The sequence below is a fragment of the Leptidea sinapis genome, chromosome 37 (genome assembly GCF_905404315.1).
Source record: "Leptidea sinapis chromosome 37, ilLepSina1.1, whole genome shotgun sequence".
NCBI lineage: Eukaryota > Metazoa > Arthropoda > Insecta > Lepidoptera > Pieridae > Leptidea > Leptidea sinapis.
In genome coordinates this window covers 1,439,300-1,460,915 of record NC_066301.1, presented here as the reverse complement: position 1 = coordinate 1,460,915, position 21,616 = coordinate 1,439,300, and the positions used below count along the sequence as shown (strand labels likewise).

The following is a 21,616-nucleotide window of genomic DNA, read 5'->3' as shown; positions in this document are numbered from 1 at the left end:
GAAAGTGATACTAAGGAAGTGATAAAAAGCGTTGCGACTCAGAATTCTGGCTTGAAAATTTTGAGCGGCACTGCATTGTAACTGGCATTACATATCACTAACCATTAGTGAAAGTCTTGCTCATCTCGTCACTTATCCTTGTAAAAGGTAGAGGAAAAGTAGAGAGGATTCGATACACATAAGATCAATGATCTTGCAAGGAAGTTGGTAATTCTCTTGCAAAACTTCACAAAGTTCATAGTTGAATGCTATATCCAGAATACCTGTTAGGGTTTCTTCCTTGCATTCGGCATCGGCATATTGAAAAAGGCCCTGGGAAATGAGACCTGAGTCAACTGAGGGACACACGATTTGAGAATAATGGAAACAATGTCTTTACGCTCGCTTGACTTCTTAACATCCAAGAAAAACAGAGCTCGCCTTACAGTTTTCACCATATGGAAAACATTCCTTTTACACTGCTTCGGCTGAGATGACTTTAAAAAACACCCGAAATTTGTTTGTTTCGGAAGGGTCACGTATTCATGCAGGGTTGTAATCTGCTACCGTGATGTAGGTACTACAGAGATTGGTATGAAAATAGCATTATCACAATGGCTACTGTAACAGCCCATGCAAACAAAACAGGGGTTATTGAGGGTAACATGGTAACTATTGAGATATATAATAAGTAGAGTCATAATCTACAGTAAATGACTTTCAACATCTTCTACGTGAATCTGAAATTAACATGAAGCCAAAGAGTAATTCCTCAAATAGGGGCAACTCCTCCCTGAGCAACACAGTTTTCCCGGCATGAGGTAAAATAATTATACTGACCTGTGCTATGGTAAATTACTTGTGTCGCTTCATTGAGATATCTTCGCCTCCGCAAGGAAATAGCAAGGGAGGCTGCACCGTATCAAAGTGTTGGTAAGGAGATTAAGATGGAGTGGATTCTCTTAATGCTACAAAAGAGCAAGTTGCGCACGGTGCAGGTGTCAGTAGTCTTGTTGTCTTGTCTATCCTCAACGATTTGACGATTTCACGACCGATACAAGAAATTTTAAATTAAATGGGTAAAGTTAATGAAATTTGAGTTTATTGTAGAGCAATTCCTCAGGTATCAGTTAAATAATAAAACATTTTTCATATCTTTTGTTTGACCAAACCCTGTTAGTGCTTATCTAGTGGCATTTTAGATTATTTCAAATACATTATTTAAAACATGTTTTAATTTTCTTTTTAATTAATTTCAAACATTATAAGAATTGTACTCAAAATTGAAATACAGCAAGTAATTACAATCCTGTCTATGTATCGTATTATAATAGAAAAAATGAATACTGAAAAACTTTGTAGATCACGTGTAGGTTGATTTTTAAATCAATACAATAAATGATGATATCCTAGCTCATTGTGGGCCCTATAAGAGCAGAATGGACAGAAAGATGGAAAACTAAAAACAAGAAAAATAGATGTACGCAATTTTTTAATGGAAGAGGAGGACAAACAAGCATCCGGTCACCTAATGTTATGTGATCACCGCTGCCTACTTTCTTCACCATCACAGGAGCGATGCCGGCCTTTAAGAAAAGTGTACGCGTTTTTCTTGAAGGTACACATGTCGTTTCGCCCCTTAAACACCGCACAAGGAAGCTCATTCCACAGCTTGGTTGTACGTGGTGTCCTTGAAAACCGCACTGTGGAGGAACGCCATACATCCAGCTGGTAGGGATGAGATTCTAATTAGAGGCGTGTCGTGCGAAGGTTGAATTCGGTGTAAGTTATCAGGGCAACCAACTCTTCGGACCACTCCCCGTCATAGATTCGGTAGAAGACACATAATAGACATCTCTAGGTAACGCCAGGTGATCGAGCCGTTCACCGATCATTGGATCCTCGAAGATTTGAGCGCAAGCTCTGCGTTGCACGTGGTCAAATGGCTGATACTGGTGCACACAAGACCAGAGATGACAGGAACACTACATAGTACATATAATGTGGCCGGACCTGTGCTTTGTAGCGCTAGATTGTGGGCTGGCTTGAAGCATTGCTGTTTTCAATTTATGACGCCCAGCTTTGAAGCCAATTTAGCTTTGCCATCCAGATCCAGGGGCGTAGACAGAGACCAGATAACTATCGAGATTTGTAGTCAGCAGAATATCTAAAAGGGGTGGCATGTGGCTATCCACATATGGGAGCCGTGTTAGCGACTCAACCAATTAGGCCAGATAATAATATAATAATATATAATCCTATACAAAATTATGCACAGACGCCCTGTGTAGTCTGTGGTGCGTGACCATTCAGCATTATGCCCATTGAAATCACCCAAAATATTATGAAGCGGAGGGAATATGTACGAGCATGTCGTCAATTGCCATTTGAACCAGCCGCAGTCAGAGAGTAGACAGGTCCCTCAAAATTGCCGAGACAGCGATAGCAGATATCCTCCCTAACGTACAAATATACCCCGTCATGGGGCAAAAAATAATGCTCAATTTTGTACCCGGAGTACGTTAAATATGACGTATCGCTAGTTCGGGTGTAACGTTATAACTTTACATGTTTTAATAATCGCGTAGTTAGACTGCCGAACTGATCACCTCGCGGAAATGGTTCCCCGCGGGGAGAGAAGCGCGGCGCGCGGGGTTTGGTCGATTGAAGACCGACGCTTGCGGTCCGGCAAGAGACTAAGGCATCGTCGTTCGAGGCACACGAGACATCGACTCACACGGCCGCGACTCTTAACTGTTTCGCCTCTCGCTGTACGAGCGTATTGTGAGTTTGTTTAAATCACGTGTATTCGGTAAGTGTTGACCATTCCTTGCAATTTAAATTTTTTATATTGTATAGGTATATTATTGCAAGCTTGTCGGCCATGGCGCTAAATAATGTTTGTGTTCTTTCTTCTACACGTGTCATTCATGTACCGATAATTTCGCAAAATCATTTATCCATCTTAATAATTTCATTCTGTAACGTTTATTCTTAGTATATCTGTTTGCTTATTAATTAATTATCTATTCCCATAATTTGTTAAATTTTATTAAATTAGTTTCTTCATTTATTTTTGCATATAAATTGATTGCCTAGTACCTTATGCTTATTGCTATTTAATAATAATTGTAATTAGTAAGTTAAAACTCTCGTAAAACTTTATTAATAATTAGTAAACTCCGTCTGATTGTAACTTACGCATCCGCCATCTTGTGCAGTGCTTTTCGCTTGGCTTGGCCGCGTGGTTGCAATCAGAGGAGAAGAAGCGGTATAACTTTTAAGTCACTGGATGTAAATTCCAGGGTTCGAGGTTGCATCTACAACCTGTCCTTGCTGCATCTATAGCAGGCCTGTCTTACTTCCTGTACGGAGTCTCCGTGGTTGTACCTCCTATCGACACCTACACGACTGCAAGGCCGACGCGTGTCTTCGTCAGCTTTATCTGGGGCTTGTAGCCATCGGCCACAAGCCAGGACAGTACTCGCCCACTACAGATATTGGGTGGCAAATTATTTGACGGGCCCTTTTATCTACGGCCTTGAACTTCCACTACCGATGAATAAAATCCTTGTGCTGACCAGTGGGTTTGATTTTCTCGTCTTACTACTACGAAACCTACAACGCTACACGGGATGTCTGCGTAAGGAAACACAAGTCATATTCGTCTGGCTGAGTAATACTAATAAGTAATTCTTTTGCTTTTCTTTCGTTTTTCTAAAATTTGTTTTGATTTTGTTGTCAAGTGCTGTAAATTTATTTGTAAACAATAAATAAAATAAAAAATTAAGTCTTATCATTTATTTATACGACCTAAAATTAAATCCTAGATCAAAATGTTTCCCACACCTGACGTTGATGGGAATTAAGGCCATCGTTCCAGCGATATCGCTGTATCATTTTAGTGCAATTTTCCAACTAACCTATTTCACTCCGAAGCGTCCAGATTATAAAACAAGCTCATTTTCCGCATCACTTCCCTGTTTCAAATACTATCCGCAGTCAAGCTATATAGCCTATAAGTAAACAATGTGAAGCAATCATAACGTGGCTTCTCAACAAACACTACACACACAATGTTAAATACTTATTCCTATAATTTGAATAAAAATAAAAAGATGTATGCCTGAGCCCACACGTCAGAATATGCACGTGAGGTATAATAATTAATATCAATATTTATTTATATTTTTTTTAATGGAAATTGAGGACAAACAGCGTACGGGTCACCTGGTGTTCATTGATCACCGCCGCCCACATTCACTTGCAACACCAGAGGAATCACAGGAGCTTTGCCGGCCTTTAAGGAAGGTGTATGTTTTTGTTGTAAATCGTCATTTAAATTCATTTTATTTTACTATACATGATATTTTTACCACAATAAAGCCAATATAATTCACCAAAACACCGGTAATGCTCGTATATTTCCTCTGATGTTAAAATAAAGTTTAGGCACCAGTACAAATCATATTGTGACACGTACGCCGTTTATACGGCTACTTAAAAATGCATTGTGAACAAAGTTCCGTAGAGCTGTGTGAACTGATTCCTGCCGAGAAATTCATGATATTCAGACACGCCACAAATTAAAATATCATCCCCACAATCTGGATGTTTTAGATTTTTAGTTAGAGTTTCTGGCGCTTCTTCTCAGAGTGCCATTTGTTTCCGAAACGGTAGTAGTGCCTAGTATATTAGAAATCACACCAAAAAGAAGTCTAAAGGAATCAATTTTGAGAAAATAAATGCCTTTCATGTATTCTTTGGTGTTTCTCCACAGTGTGGAGCTGGAGGCAAAAAGAGTGCACAAAAAATAGACTTCCTCTTTTGCCGTAAGGGCCAGAGTGTCATTTCTCATGTGCATTGGTGGCATGGATGGCTGGTTGAAGTAACCACGAGCCTTTTTCGACAATGACCAGAATTACCTGCTTCGATTTCGCATGTGCAGTTTGCCGCTTAAAGAGGAGGCACGGTTGTGTTTTCTCTGTAAAATTTTCTAGTTCAGATCTTTCGTGTTCAGCGTCGCAGATTATGATGTGTCAGCAATCGATATGACATGATTGTATAAAACATGACCAAAAAAAACTAATAGGACATCTGGATTTGAACCGGGTCTTTTGCTTTGCCCAATGTCCCATCTGAGCTATTATAGTCTTTTATATAGTGGCGAAATTTACCTTTGTATTCTTATGTTATTGTAGCTGTTTCTCATTAAAACAGAGATGAAACTACATTTTTTTTAAATTGAAACCTAGCTATATCGATTTATCGCCCTCGAAATCCCCTGTATACTAAATTTTATGAAAATCATTGGAGCCGTTTCCGAGAGTCACATTATATACAATGATATTTAAAAGTATAGATAGGTAACGTAGTTACAATATTCGGTGTTTGAAAATGATGCACTAACCCACACTGATTTAGTAAATGCAATTATCGCAAGCGAAAAAGAGATAAATCAAATTCGCTAATTGCTTCGATATATGCCTAAATTACGATTCATTGGTGAGTTCAGTTTTACTACTTTATAGTAAAAGCTATAAAGTAGTAAAACTGCATTGAAATTAGGTAGATAATGTGTCATTGATTTATTATAAAAAAAATTTTAATTGATTATAATATATAGCCACATTGATGATATCAATTATTATTTATACATAAAATAATAAAAAACATACAGACACCAAAACAAAATCGAAAGGTTTCAACAGTAAGGGTCCCATTTTTTACAATTGTAATAACGACGGCTCCCAAAAAGTATTAAGATTACAATTATTATTTTTTGAATTTAATATTATTCAGATATAAATGTCTTTTTGTTGAGTGTTTATTCCAATACGGTAATGGAAGAAGAAGAAAATGATCCATTGATTCTTCTGCAGTTAGCAAGGGATATACTGAAAGGGACAGTGTTACTGAAAAATCTCCTACGTAAACAAATAGCACTTACTGTCTACATCCGCTACATACCCTTAAACTTGTTTTAGTAGTTTGATAGTTCAGCTACATACGCACTTGCTTATTAAAAATTATTACATTCACTGCAACAACGACAATATTTTAGAAAATGATGTACATTTCCTTAAAATATATTCTACCTCGATCATCCTGCAACAGACAACATCAATATTTTGTCATTTCTGTACGTTAATTTATGATCGGCTTGGCTGCGATCGGCGTTGTCATGGCGACATATTTATTTTGTTAGGTAAATAATGAAATCAAATAAAATGTTATAATTCATGATTTCTTAACTGTGATTTTTTTTTACTTTCGTAATTAGTGCATCTTCCATTGTAAGCAATTCTGTCAACAACAAACGCGTGCGTACCGTTTTCGTATCGAGAGAGCGACTACGACCAAAGGAACCAATTGACTCCATTTAGGCGATTGATTTTCGGCGCGCTAGTGACATATCTACCTCTTTTAATACTATAATATCATTGATTATATATATACATACAAGAATTGCTCGTTTATAGATTATAAAATAAGGCTATCAATTTTGAGAAAATGAATGATTTTAATGCCTTTCTTCAAAATTATTTGGATTGTTAGTGACGGCAGTCATAGACAATATTACTATACATCAAAATGTCATATTTTATTATTATTATATTTTCCTGTTTCCTCGCCCCGAACTACTTCGTACCCCGCCCGAGGCGGAGTAACCAGAACCAATGTCCAGTTTGCCCAGCGATTTATGAATAAAATTATGAATCGTATTACTCACCATTTATAACCAACCCCTCATAAACCAAACCGTGGGCTTTAACTCAAATTCCATTTGGATTAAGCTTCAGTAAGCGTTATTCACTTTTACTGATTTAGTTGGTTGTAAACCTAAATTATCAAAAACCTAATAGAGTCTAATGAATAGATGTAGATATAAGTATAAAATGAACTTCTTTCGTGGTATAGCGAAATGGAAAACATTTAAAGACTTAAACAACAAATAAAATACGATTTCTTATAAAAAACACATTTGAAAAGGGTGTGTGTAGTGTAAGTGTACACACGTAACAAGTGAAACTTACATTCAATAAAAAAAATGATATATATAAATATACTAGCTGACCAGACAGACGCTGTTCTGTACATAATAGATAAAATACCGATTTTGATGAATTTGTCAATAATTTTTCATTGTAACATAATAATATGCTCCTTGTTGTTATAATGAAATTGTTTCACAGCAGAACTGTCAAACCGCGAGTCAAAAATACTCTCACAGAAAATATGTCCAAACAAAACAAATATTGGAAATAAAAATAATTATGGGTCCCAAATCGAAATAAAAACGATCCTATCTCTTAAGTTGGACTAAACTGCACTCCATGAAGTAATCCCCATTGAAATCCGTTCATTAGTTTAGGAGTCCATTGAGGACAAACATTGTGACACGAGATTTATATATATTAAGATAAATATAATATAAAAATAAAACTTACTTACATTTAATAAATTAGCCAGTATAATTTTTATGACTCTCAATCTAGTTGATATTATTTTATACCTATTTTCAGTTTCAAGATCTATTCAAATAATCGAAAAAGCTACATTTTATGTACTGTATTATACCGAACTGCAAAAAAACATTTATACGAGGTACACCTAAATAATATTTTCTTCTATTCTAAGAATTGCGAAAACAATGGTGATTTAATTTTAATTTTGCTATATCTCCGGTATTCAATTCATTTAATTGGCTTGATATAAAGGAAAAAAATAATTTAATTAATAATTTTATCCGCCATACATTATTATATTAATATCTCAAATGGGTTAGGCCAAAGTTTCGTTGATGGCTCCTAGACGTCTTATTATTTTCCAACACCTTGAACAATTAATACCGTTTTATATTCAGCCAAGTATACAAAAAATAACAAATTATATAATAAAACTTCCTCAAAAACCACTCCATCCATTGGTAAAAACAGCATTAAAATCGGTGCAATAGTTTTGGAGTTTATTGCGAACTAACAGACAGTTTTATAATAAGTAGTGAATATAAGCATCATAGTAATCAGAATCGTCAGCACGTTGAGCGTAACAGAAAAGTATGACCATTTATTTTTTAACTCTGCCATACGTCGATATATAAGTTTCACTTCATAAATTCAATTACAATAGACTATACTTGATGAACTTTAAATGACAGAATTGTCAGTCAATACTGTGGCGCTTAAAAAAAAGAACATGGTACGTAACCGAAGATTTGATATAAAATTTATCTTATACGTTGATAAAGAAGTTTCTCTTCAAAAAACGAACACCAAATCTACTTAAATAACGATCAAATAAATTGTTGGCAACAATGTTAGATATTATAATTCAATTTATGTTACGTTAATGTAACATCGACTTTTGAAGGCGACAAAAAGCCCATTTTCAAAGCTCTTTACCGTGATAAAGGTTGCGTTTCATGTTCAATTTATAAAACTTTTAGGCTTTATTAAATTTACGCAGCGGGTTAGAGACTCGTTATAATACAAATATTTTTAGTAAGAAAAGGATGAATAATAATATTATGTATTGGAAATATTGCCGGTGTCAAATTGTACATCTTAATATTAGAAGAATCGTAATTTGTTATTACCGAGAGTTACTTTCCTGATTCTAAGTAATTTGCAAGAATTTAATTTAATAACTTAAAAATAATAAATCATATTTTCGATTAAGCCTACCTGTAGGTACTGATTAACCTGTATGTTGCAATATTATTATTTCATGGTATGACTTAACAACTCGATGAAACCTTACGGACAGTCCTTAATATTAGTCCTATAACTTTTACTTCTTGACGTATTTGCAATAACACGAGTATTCCCCGCGATCCCAAGAAATTTAAATAGAAATGAATGGATACGTCTTTTTCACATAATTAAGATTAATTATATCTTATTAGCATTTTAAATGATGAGGTATTTATACAGTTTATTACGAATGAACTAAGAGGCGGTAATAGCATGAATAAAAATGTTATAATTCTGTCAGCAATTCGCGTAGTAAGTTCTCTAAGCTTCTTAGCATATTTGTGCTGCTTTTAGTAGGCGTAGTTTGCATAGGAGGGCTACGAAAAGCATACGTGCTACGCTGAACATTTGTATGCTACGCTTATCGGATGAATTAAGCTTTGCTTACCTAATGAAGCAAACGTTTCATTTTTTACTTTGGAGGAAACCTAATCGAAGTAAAACTTCTTTAGGCGCGACATGAGAGTAATTCTCATTTTTTTTCGGACGGAAGTAACGCTCAGTTACTTTATTTTTTTTTAATAATTATACACGTCATATTAAACTATTACCTGATATAATTGGCGTATATCAGTAAATAAACGTACAATGGCTCATATTATGTTGTTTGATAATCGAATCGGATACAAAAGTAATTTCATTTATTATTACTTTTGTTTTAATAAAACTTTGTATGTTTCTATGTATATTTGAAGGTATTTTGATATAAATTAATAGTTCTTTGTAATTGAGTTAATAATTATTATGCATTACTATATAAAGGACGAGACGAGCAGGACGTTCAGCTGATGGTACTTGATACGCCCTGCCCATTACAATGCAGTGCTCAGGATTCTTCAGTACCCAAAAATTCTGAGCAGCACTACAACTGCGCTCGTCATCTTGAGACATAAGATGTTAAGTCTCATTTGTCCAGTAATTTCACTAGCTACGGCGCCCTTCATACCGAAACATAGTAATGTTTATACATTACTGCTTCACGGCAAAATAGGCGCCGTTGTGCAAAAGAGCCTCCCCCTAGTAAAATACTTCGTTATACTCTGTTATTTTTGCTTGTTATCGCAGAAAATATTTAAAACAATCGTATGATAAACATAATCGTATATAACAAGGTTACTGTAAACACAAGCGCTGGCAGTTATTTCGGTCAACGAATCATCTTAGCTATCCAACGCGGAAATGCTGGGAGTATTCTTGGTACGTAATGGTAGTTTTAATTTTAGGTAGTCATAGTATTTGAAGTATAATTATAAGATTTGTTTTGTTTGAATAAATAGTATTTCTTTATAATGGTCTCATTGTCACGATAACGATACGTTCGATCATGATGGGATTCTGTTTGTATTATGGTTTAAAGTTATCATATGTACATTCTCCATGGAAGAAAAGCAAAAAATTTCTAGAATTATTATGCCAAGTTGCTATGAAAAGTAGCCAATGAAATAACTGGATTAATGAGACTTAACATCGTATGTCATAATATTAGGTAACATTAAGAATCATATATTTAGGTTATATTATTATTTAGGTTATATTATCGTTTCCGGGACGATACGACATGGGTACCTTTAAAAAAGGCGCGTACACCTTCCTTAAAGGCCGGAAACGCTCCTGTGATTCCTCTGGTGTTTCAAGAGAGTGTGGGCGGCGGTGATCACTTAACAACAGGTGACCCGTACGCTCGTTTGTCCTCCTATTCCATAAAAAAAATATATTAAGAACGTTTAGTTTGCACTGCATTTAAATGTGCAGGGAATATCACGTACCATCAAATGAATGTCTTGTTCTTTTTCTTTAAAAAAATCGACATAGTCTTGTTTCACTTGACACAAGAAAGAATGGAGCTCGTTAGCTGACAGCCAACAATTACTTGTTAAGAGGCACATGAAGAGGAATGCATTTCCCAACTGGAATATTTATCACTTTTAAATTTGAAAAAATTGTTTAACAAAATCCTTACTTGTTTTTCTATCATTGCAAGTATAGGTATAAGTCCTGTACATAATTACTTCGCATACAGTTTAATTATGAAAATTTGTTAAAATTGACTGGTTCATTTGAATCTTACCTATAAACCTTACATTCTATTTAAAGCTAATCTTACATTATATCAAGTAAGACAGTATTTAAATCAAAAGCATTTTCGATCTCAAAACAAAACACGCCCGCTGAAATAAAGCACTAAAACAGAGTGGATGGCTCCCAGTTTTCACACTTCAATCTCGTTTGAAAATCCTATCACGAAACGTGGATCGCATTCGTCTTGAGCAAATATTTTATACTAGGTCCCCTTTGTGGCTTTTCTCTCGGTAGGATGCATATATGAATACTATACACATTTCGTATTGTTTCAAAGGAACAAAATAAATTATTTTATACTAACTAAACATAATACGAAACGAACACGTGTGTATAAGTTGAAATTGAAAATGAAAATAAAAAAACAACGTAACTATATGCGATTTGAAGAAGTGGCAATATCTCTCCTCTCTCTTATTGTTATTTTACCTAATTTCGGTTTATTTGAAGAAGTACATGTGTATAGGAAACAAAACCTTACTAGAAAATCAATGGCATATCAATCAATCTACGAGGCAAATAAGAAGACAGCCAGTTTGAGCCAGTTTGGAAACAAATAACACAAAAGCACCCAGGACTATTTTGTTTACTTAAAATTGTCATGACATGTGTATTCAAATATTTAATAAACTTCCCGAAGCTATTCAAATATTAAATATCAGTCCTTTTAAAACTCAACGATATGAATGGCTTATTAATTACAATTTCAATGCTGTATCTGACTTTTGTGCTTTTTTTTTCATTCTTGTCAACTTTGACTACCTGTTGTATATTTTGTGTAGATGTTAATATAATGTAACAATGACAATGATGATAATTGTAATGTTAGAATTTTACTGTTATATAAAGGCGTGGAGCTTTTTCGATTCGTACTGTATTTTTTGTTAACTTTTATACACATATTGCAAATAATTAATAATACTTATTGATTTTTTTATTTATGGTTGAAATTGGTGATGGAGTCTATTAATTGATATTTAAAGTTCACCATAAACTATATCAACAGTGTGAAACTCAGTTTTACATCCAAAAGCAAATGACCAATTCAAGTGACTTAAAGCTTTAAAGATGCCTTCATAAATATATTTTTAAAGTAAACTTACGTTTATCATTCCTATAAACACAGCAAATCTTTGTCTAAACAAAATATGTGCAATAAAAATTATTGTTTATATAAGAATGATTCTTAGAACATGGTATAATATTATTAAAAGTACATAGGTTATAGCAATTGTTGATGATGCAAGATATTTTTAACTGCGTGTTTACCACGAAACTTAGACCATGGATTTCAACTGATAAAGTTTACAGATGTTCGCAAGAACGTATTTGTACGTACTCTTAAACCGATTTATTGAGAGTATGTGGTTTAGTTGGATAAACTTGAAAAATAACTAGAGAGTTTTCAGTAAAATTACATGTTAATAGTTTTTCATAAGTCCGTCTTGGTTTATTTAAATCTATAATCTATAAATAAATAAATGTCAATATTTTCATAAATACACATTTCTATTTATTTAATTCAATACTTTTGTAATCCTTATATTCTTAATTTATAAATCTTATTTAAATTTTTATTAAAATTATTTTTATTAATAGATATTTAGAGTAATTACCAACAATATGTATAATTCAGTATTATGTTCGTGGATTATTAAATATAAGAAAGATTTAAATACTCAATTATTGTATACAATTTATTTAAATAGTTTATTTTATAATAAGTTTTGGTTGATATAAAATATATTAATAAGCAACACCAAAATGGAAAAGCAAGAAAATATATTCGATTTGATTCACGTGATTAGTTTGTTAAACATTGTGCGTCACATTTCAGAGAAATGCTTCATTTCCGAAGCCTTCTATCAAATGTGTATTCTTTAACTAGTCAGTTGTATATATAATGAATGGAAAACACAAACTGAGCTAAATAATACGCCAACATCGAATCGCCTCTGCCGCAACCCGCTCTCGCCTCTCGCCTCCTCACGACTCAAGTCTTGTACTTTCCCCGGGGCGTAAAAAGGGCTTTTTAAAAGTGGGAGAGTCACGCTGCAGTATTATGACGTCAGCACAATCGGGCCAGACTCGTCCGTGTTAATTACCACACTCGCACAGAATACCGGCGTGAAGTAGCCTAGTGCCAATATGTTTCGCATAGGTTAGTGTCGAGGACCGGAGGCCATCCCTTCCCGTCTTGGTAACGCAGAAACCGAACATCTCATGGGCTGCGTTCAAGCGGTGATTGACGACGTGCTTGCACAGATCCCCTCCGCTGAAATCGTAGTCTTGGGTGATTTCAACGGGCACAATGCCGAATGGCTTGGATCACGTACCACAGACTACGCAGGGCGATCTGTGCATAATTTTGCATTGGCGTATAGTCTGTCTCAATTGGTTGAGTCGCCAAAGCGGGTCTCGGATGTGGATAGCCACATGCCGTCCTTATTAGATCTTCTGCTGACTACACATCCCGATGGTTACCAGGTCTTTGTCAACGCCCCTCTAGGAACGTCCGACCATTGCCTGGTCAGGAGTGTAGTGCCTATCCGACGCCAACGTCGCAGACCACCAGCGACCCGCCGGTTTGGCACTACAAGTCAGCAGATTGGGATAGGTTGCGTTCCTTTTTTGCATCCTACCCTTGGGGCAAGGTTTGTTTCCCCTCGGATGATCCTAGTGCCTGCGCCGTTGCAGTAGCGTTAACCTCTAAAAAAACCCCATTTGTCATATCACCGCTCTTCGAGAACACTTCTCTTAAAGCCTCGCCTAGTCTCGGAATACTGGGTCTCGAAATCTCGAGCGATTGCCAATTCCGTGGCCATCTGGAGGGCAAAGCCAAATTTGTGTGTGTGTGTGAGGGCAAGTTGTGTGCACCTGTAATTGACTCATACACTGGAACTATTTTTGTGCAATATTTAAGTTTAATAGTGTATTGTGTATTTTTTGTTGGAGCACATTTAAATAAATAAATAAATAAATGCGGTAGAAGACACACAATGAAGCGACATCTCTACGCAACGCCAAGTGATCCAGACGTTCACAGAGCACTGGGTCCCCGACAATTCGAGCTGCTCTACATTGCGTGTGGTCAAATGGGTCAAACTGATATTGTGGAGCGCCAGACCAGAGATGATAGCAATACTCCATGTGTGGCCGGACCTGCGCTTTGTAGAGCGCTAGAATGTAGGCCGGCTTCAAGTACTGCCGTGCTCTATTAATGACGCCCGAATGCCCTCCAGAAGGCCACGGAATTGGCAATCGCTCGAGATTTCAAGACCCAGTATTCTGATACTAGGCGACACTTTAAAGGCAGAGTGTTGTCGAAGAGCGGTGATACGACAAATGGGGTTTTTTTAGTGGTAAACGCGCAAACTTGAGTCTTCTGGGGGGTTAAATTGGACAAGATTCAACGTCTACGTCACCAGTGCTGTCGTCTGCATAGCAATGTATGTTGGGAAATGTCCAATATATCATTGATATGCAGAAGAAACAGTGTGTGGGATAGCAAACAGCCTTGGGGCACTCCAGCGTTCACTGGCTTGGGATTCGAGCAATGACCGTCGATATCGACATGAATGTTACGCCCAGTGAGGAAGCTGTAGGTCTACTTGCATAAGCTCTCGGGAAGCCCAAACGATGGCAGTTTCGAGAGGAGCGCCTTGTGCCATTCACGATCAAAGGCCTTCGCTATTCCAGGCTAACTGCCAGGCCTTCCCCCTTCCTTTCAATAGCCGCCGCCCATCTATGTGTTAGGTTTACCAGAAGATCACCTGCCGACCGACCATGGCGAGAGCCGTACTGTCGGTAGTGAGCAACTGGTGACGCTCGAGATAAAGTAAAGTATTCATTTATTCATGACAACACAATACATTATATACATAGAAGAATTAACAAATATAAAAAAACGGCGTCACGATAAAGACACCCACTCAGCATTTTTGGAATTGAAATAAGGTATACCAAGAGCTGGCGGTGGATTATGCTCTCCATGATTTTAGAGAGCAGGGAGGTAATATCAATAGGCCTGTAGTTTGCCGTATCCAAACTGTCTCCTTTTTAGGAACTACGCCTTTGGAATAAGCGTGCCGGAATAAACGCTTTAGCACCGGCGTCAACAAGGGCACACGTTTTAACCACGATTGGAGAACAAAACAGAGCTCGCTGAACAGTTTTCTGTCTGAATTGTACTTCAGGCATAGAGCTCTGATACCGCGGGTTGTTCGGCGGTGTTTTTTCGTTATCTTCAAGAGTCGAGTTGGAGGCGAAAAGAGTGCACAGTAGATCGGCTTTCTCTTTTGCCGTATTGGCCAGGGTGTCATTCCTCACGTACAACGGCGACATGGACGGCTGGCTGAAGTTACCAAGAGCAGCTTTCGACAACGACCTGAACTTGCGTGTTCCAGTCGGGTAACTGGAAAGCTGCTCGCCGATTTTGATGACGTGCTTTGACTTCGCACGGGCGATTTGCCGCTTAAAATATCTGGAGGAACGTTTATAATATTTCCTCTTTAGAACTTCGCAGGTCGGATCCTTTGAGACCAGTGTCGCAACCGAAGTTTACTACGCCTATTTTTTGCATTCAGATGCTGCTTTAACTGACGCATCGAACCAGGGCTGTGATCTGCCACCGATCGGTACTATAGAGCTTGGTATAAAAATATTCATGCCCTGCAATATCACATCGGCCACTACAACGGCGCAGGCACTAGGATCATCCAAAGGGAAACAAACCCTGCCCCAAGGGTAGGATGCAAAAAAGGAACGCATCCTATCCCAATCTGCTGACTTGTCGTGCCAAACGCGGCGGGTCGCTGGTGGTCTGCGACGTTGGTGTCAGATAGGCAATACGCTCCTGACCAGGTAATTGTTGCACGTTCCGAGAGGAACGTCGACAGAGACCTGGTAAGTATTGGTATGTGTAGTCAGCAGAAGATCCAATAAGGATGGCATGTGGCTATCCATATCCGGGAGCCGCGTTGTCGACTCAACTAATTGAGACAGACCATACGCCAATGCGAAACTATGCATAGATCGCCCTACGTAGTCCGTGGTACGTGATCCAAGCCATTCGGCACTGTGCCCGTTAAAATCTCCCAAGACTACGATTTTAGTGGAGAGAGGCATCTGTGCAAGCACGTCGTCAATTGCCGCTTGAACGCAGCCCATGAGACGATACGTTTCTGCGTCACCACTATGGGACCTATAGACACACGCATTGATGTGGACGCGGTCCGCTGAAACTACGCGCGCCAGAGAGTAGGCAGGTACCTACCCTCAAAATTGCCGAGATGGCGACAGCAGATATCCTCCCTAACGTACACACATACCCCGCCATGAGGCAAAAAGTTATGCTCAATTTTGTACCTGGGGTACGTTGAAAATGACGTATCGCCAGGTCGAGACATCTGCGTCTCCGTAAGGAAACACAAGGCCGACTGCGCCGTCTCAAGGTAGTGGTGGGTGGCGTTTAAATTGGTGTGAATTCCGCTGCCTTTGATATGCATGGTACTGTGCCCAGGCAGTGGCAGTCCGAGTGAGAATGCTCGGGGAGGGGTTCCCCGGATCTGGTAGAGTCAGTATCCTCCTGGGGTACTATCTCTTTAAGGACCGCTTTCGTAATCTTGTTGGGGGGGAATGGCCACCGGTCCTCGACACTAACCCATGCGAATCATAGCGGCTCTAGGCCGCTATTTCACGTTTGTATTCTGTGCGAGTAAGTGAGTAAGAGGTAATAACCCGGACGAGTCTAGCCCGATTCTGCTGACGTCATTAGACGGCAGCGTAACTCTCCCACACATAAAAAAACTCGAAGTCGCCTCTTACGACACCCTTGGGCCTGGGACTCCCCTATTCTTTTTACGCCCCGGCTAAGCACAGGGCTATATTAGGCTAATCCTAATATGCCATTTTATACTGAATAATTCAAATATTTGTATAAGGTAAACTATATTTATTTAATTCAAGTATCTACCCCCCTCACCAATAGACATATCTGATATCTCATGGAATGCTCATGGTAGAATCCTGGGAACGTGACCTAAACAAACTAACTGAAAAAAAGGTTTACAGTAATCATTTACCATTAGTTAACCTTGGTGTTTCCCATAAAATATTCACATCGATTATCAAACATGTCACTGAAGAATAACAATCAATCAAGTGCAGAACAATATTTACGGAGCACAATCACTTATATTGCTTACACAAATCATAGAAATGTTCATAATATCTTAACAATCTACTGATATTGAATTTTTCACTGGAGCTACACAATTCGTGAGTAGAGATATGAATTAAATGGCACGTTTCAATTGATGCTAGTACTTTGATGCTTCAAATTAAAGATTAATGCATCGAAATGCTATTTCGTTTCTTGAATAATTGCTTATAACTTTAAACAAAACTGAATTGATGTACGTCTTAGTGTTGTGTTATTATTTAAAAATTTTAATCAACATAGGTTTAGTAAAACGAATAAATTCTGATTGAGCCATATTTAAAATTAAAACTAAACCGCAGAGGCCTTTTTAAAGGGTCTTTGATTACTATAGTATGCTTCGTTGTTCGTTTGTCCGAGAAATATAACAGGACCCTTTTTCTCAGAAACGCCTGAAAGTATAAAATCTAAAATAACATCAAAAACAATAATAGTCCCCTTAAGCTGTTAGTCTAATAATTGCATTTTAATAGTCAATTCAAATCTATAAGTCCACACAGTATCAAATTTACTCTTATCTGTTTATCATACAAAATATAATAACATAAAAATGTTAACAAGTCAACATAGAAAATTTTCCGTAGATTGAAAAGCCAAGGCAGGTCTTCGATTAAAATCACAAACTGGGCCCTATAAATTAAGGATTGCGATTAGTTAAGCAGATACGCGGTGAAACAGTACAAACAAATTATTTCAAAAGCCTACTCTCTGGTCTTAGATATTATAATCTCATTGTCTTAACTAAATATTAGATCAAAATACAGTAAAAATATTACATTATATTCTATAGTACTTAGAACTTCGAGCAACTGTTTTTACCGTATTTAATGTTAAAATTAAGTTTGGTAGACTCGTTGATAAAGTTTGTAATGTAACAAGTATTTGGATCACTGAAGACTATAAAAAAGTTGATATTCTTCAGAAGGAACTTTATTTCTTACATTTACATACTTTACTAGCTAACTAGCTGTTCTGTCAATAGTGCGATGTAAGTATTCGGCTATGTAGTCTAAAGCCATCAGATATGTGTAATCAAAGTTAATAAGTTAAAAATGAAAAAAAAAATGTATTTCTGAATGACTTTATAATATAATGTAGTAACGATAAGGATTAATATAGTATTTCTGTATACAATTTTTACATAACCGCTTTATAATCGTGTATTTTTTAAAGTATTAAAGTGGATATGGTATGTTATCCTTAATAGATAGACATATTATGCCATCGCAGAATTTTCTGTAGACCTAAATAAAATATTCACAATTCCACCATACATTATTTTGTTATATCTCAAAGGGTTTTCGAAAAGCTTAATGACGGTTTATTTTTTTCCGACACCTCCATAAAATATCGTTGATGAATACAAAAAATTAAGAAATTATGTTATCCAAATGTTTTGAGTTTTACTTTAGTTTTTAATTCCGCCAATATTAGTCTTTTCAACGATTCGACACGTGTTTCGCCCCTACACGAAGCATCCTCAGGACATGTTGACTCGTCAAAATCGGAAGGAATTAGCAAAATTAACACTAAAGAAAAACTTAAAACGTTTCGATAATTATGGATTTCCGTAAAGTAACGCCTACTTCAGTAAATTATATCATATTCTTCCTTTTTCGAGAACCATACTATCATTGGTCTAAATAATAACATAAAAATCGGTACTGTTGTTTTTGAGTTTACCGCGAACAGACAGACAGTCAGACTTTGTTCTATAATGTGTAGTGATTTGGATCTAGACAGAGCAACCGTCATTTAATTTAATCATTCACCGTACAGCCAAAGACCAACATAACATAAGTCGAAAGTCTGTACATATACAGATAGTACATGATAATGCTCTTAAGATGTCGTGTCTTAAGTTTTTTTAAAAACTGCTACCATTGTATTTATTAAATCAACATTACTATGCAATAATATATCGTCTTTATTACAAGCATTATGTCAACATGGTATTAATGGCAGATAAGCCTTCTACTGTCCACGCCTGATAAAACGTCAACGCAAAATAAATAGTCTAAAATAGATAGTGTCTACATTCTAAGTATATTTTATGAGGATTTAAATAAGGAAATTTAACTGACACTTTAAAGATAAAAGTTATAAAAAAACTGTGACTGTATTGCTGTATGTGCAAATGCCACACTTTCATTTATTTTAAAATGAAAAAAAATTTTGTATAAATGGTAGAAAATACCAACGAATGTTATTTTTACAATAAAACTTGCGAATGCGAGTTTTAGATATTGGTGATAGTGATTATCACAATTTTTTTTTGGGGAAACACAGGTGATTAAAATTATTTTAACCAGCAATTAATAAAGCTAGATTTGAAGAATCTAAAAAACTTTCAATTGTAAAGTTTAAAAAATAAAAACGTCACTAAATAAAGTCCACTTACGGACTTGTCCTTTGTTTTATTTAAAATGCAAAACAAACATAAATATTGATACCAAATATTACATTGTCACTTTATTATTTTTCTAAAAGAGTGGCATGACCAAGTATACCCTCTGTGTGTGAGTTAGACTTGTTCTTATGTTCAGTAAACAAAATGATAAAGTATTCTATAAGTTGACAATAATTTATCACCGTCCGCGTCGCCCTAGCTATCTTGAAATACCAGAGAAATAAGTATATTATATAGTATAATGTTACCAATATCTAAGGATGTCTGTTGGTTATATAAATTTGCTCAGACATGAGAATTAAACTTCCCATACTATATTTATTTCATATTTTTAGGATTTTATATTTTTACGTAAGAGTTTGAGACTTTTTAAAAAAATTGAGAATTTTTACTTTGTATTCTGTATTTTTCTCACATTTGTCGCTTAAATTTAATTTAAAAGCTCCACAATCATAATTTCAATCGTAACATGTTAATAAATAAACTTACATTTTTATTAATTAATTAATTTTAAAGATTTCTTTTATGCAATTGTAGCACAAAATATGAGTTAAAGATACATTTTTAATAATTTACACAAGTATAAGTAAGAACAAAATATAAATATTTTTTTATTAAAAACTGCAAAAAGACGTTTTCATAGATTACAAAAAAAAAATAGTGTTATTTGTATAGACAGTTCGTTCAATAGTAATAAAATCTCACTGGCTGATTATAATTATTAAGAAAATTCTTAGTAAGCAATCGCTATAAAATAAACTCTCAATACTTAAAAAAACTGTTGTCTACTTTAAGATCTACTTGATATTTTTAATTTTCTTCAACTTGAATTTTTACTATCTCATATCAATATCGAAAAATGAATATCATCTAGAGTTTGGAGTTAACTTTTGGTAGAACTGTATTCATAAAATTATTTCAAAACTAAATAAAGTAAAGTTCTGTAATTGTAAATATACATTTTTATCTTCATTTTTTATAGTTCTTATAAGGCAACGTTTTAATAAATAATATATTATAAACATCATTTTTAAAGTTTCGCACAGTAGTTATTTATTAGTAGAAAATAAAGAATTAATTCACATTGAATTTTTTTCTTGTGTTTGTTACATTTATACCGAATAGTAAAGCAGTTCAACATTTAAAAATTTAATTAATTTTGTATCACAGATTCAAAGTTCAACACAAATAGTTCATTAACTGTCAACTTTATAATATTATACTTACGAACTCTACAAAAAAGAATGAAAGATTATACCTTCTTAATTTATTTAATCTCCCGCTGATAATACACAATAGACAAGTCATACAGTAACGTATATAACATCCACTTCACAGCACGTGTTAAATCACTGCCACAACATCACGAAACCTTTCGTACTTTGCGTCCTTCGCTTCCAATCACACCCGCACGGCTAGCTTTTATAACTGAACTGACGTTTCAACTCCCACGGACGTACACGATCGTCCCACACGAACTAACCCGAACGGTTTTCTCTCTCTCTTACATCGCTACACGCAAACTTACTGAAAGCTACTGAATAAAAATACACTCGAAAAGCTATGCTTGTCGCTTTTACAAACGTTATTTATTATTGCTTATATGAGTTGGTAAGTTTCGTAGCCTTGACTTAGCATGAATAGCGTTGTGAAGTTATTTTTTGCAATGTTTACCAGCGTATAAAATTTACAGACGAGGTGGGGAGGGAAAACTCTTTTTGAGGAATTATTTATGTCGACTTTGTAAGTAGATTTGTTTTTTATTCATTTTTTTTGAATTGATTAGACAAGCAAGCTTCACTTGATAGTCGCTGAAAAGCTCTGGTCCCACTGAAATATTTAAAAATAACATTTGTATGATGACTAATATAGCCCAGTGGTTAGTGACCCTGCCTACTGAGCTAGAGGTTCCGGGTTCGAATCCGGGAAGGGGCAAACATTTATATGATGAATAATAATGTTTGTTTTTGAGTCATTTTAAATAGAAGAAATAGAATAGAAACACACTTTATTAGCAATAAAAAACACTCACACAAAAAACAATAATTTACAATATGAATTTATGTATGTTTTGATGTTTATGTATGTATGTTTAAGTAAGTATATCGTATAAAATATATCGTTGTCCTCTACCCAAACATAGTACAGGGTATACCTAGTTTGGTGTAACAT

General features: G+C 35.6%; 1 protein-coding gene across 3 annotated transcripts in view; it reads right to left on the bottom strand.

The window, feature by feature from the left end:
* The window catches only part of LOC126975678 (TWiK family of potassium channels protein 12-like), a 170,122-nt gene extending 149,258 nt beyond the window's left edge, over positions 1-20,864 (bottom strand). For all 3 annotated transcript variants that reach the window (XM_050823674.1, XM_050823676.1, XM_050823677.1), the window contains exon 1: positions 20,703-20,864. The gene's annotated coding sequence lies outside the window, so the exon portion shown is untranslated. The remainder of the gene's footprint in view (positions 1-20,702) is intronic.
* Between the last annotated feature and the right edge of the window lie 752 nt (positions 20,865-21,616).